General features: G+C 37.9%; 1 protein-coding gene across 2 annotated transcripts in view; it reads right to left on the reverse strand.

The window, feature by feature from the left end:
• Positions 1-381: 381 nt before the first annotated feature.
• The window catches only part of sugp1 (SURP and G patch domain containing 1), a 7,617-nt gene continuing 7,100 nt past the window's right edge, over positions 382-898 (reverse strand). For both annotated transcript variants that reach the window (XM_067253848.1, XM_067253847.1), the window contains exon 14: positions 382-898. This exon is cut by the window's right edge and continues 91 nt beyond it. The gene's annotated coding sequence lies outside the window, so the exon portion shown is untranslated.

The raw sequence follows: 898 nt of genomic DNA on the forward strand, positions 1-898 counted from the left end.
TCAGTCATTGTGACCCACCGTTGTATTGCGACAACTTTACCGCATACAAAAACAAAGTGAAGCATTTTCTTTTAACCGGTGGGCTGTCTCAGACCCCCCACATTGCAAAGTTTAAAATAAAATTATTTTTATTTGTTTTTGTATTGGGTAAACACAACGATGGTTCGTTATGAACCTTTGGGTCATGTGACCCGAAGGCAGCACAAGGGTTAAGCAACCCTCAAACAGGTTGTAAACTTTGCAACCCTGACCAAAATACCTCATAAATCCATTTAATTGAATAATTGGACTGGAACAATTGATTCAAATCAAATGTAAAAAGACATTTCTCCACTAGGTAACACAAGCATATCAATTAAACTCTAAACTACATAATTAAGACATTGGTTGTTTTTATTGTTCACAGATAAGCATGTTACATTCATTGCTTGAATTTTGGGATGTGAAACGCAAAAGTAAGCAAAGTTAACTGTATAATAACTATCAACCAAAAACAGAACCACTTAAAGCGTGAGAAAATTAAAATGCAGATCTTTCACAAATTAGCATTGACAACAAGTGTACTTTGGTTAGGAACACGTCGGTGGAGAAAACATTAAAAATCCAACTCACAAAGAAAGATGGAAGTCACGATGCAGTAAAGAACTCACGCAGATTGTTCCGTGCTTTTGAGTTGCAGTGAATGAGGCGATCAGAACAGGACACAACCACTCTACCTCGGATGACTGTTCAGATAACTGTTGGATTGCCTCCCAATCCACACAACATCTGATTAGATTAAAGGACAAATCTAGTCTTTAGGCCTATGATGTGCATTTTCACTCCTGTACCTGTGACCTCCAAACTTCCACAATATTCCTGTGGTCTCCGTCTGTTTTCATAACACAGGAAGCTTCAG

This window comes from Osmerus mordax, chromosome 16, assembly GCF_038355195.1.
Source record: "Osmerus mordax isolate fOsmMor3 chromosome 16, fOsmMor3.pri, whole genome shotgun sequence".
Lineage (NCBI taxonomy): Eukaryota > Metazoa > Chordata > Actinopteri > Osmeriformes > Osmeridae > Osmerus > Osmerus mordax.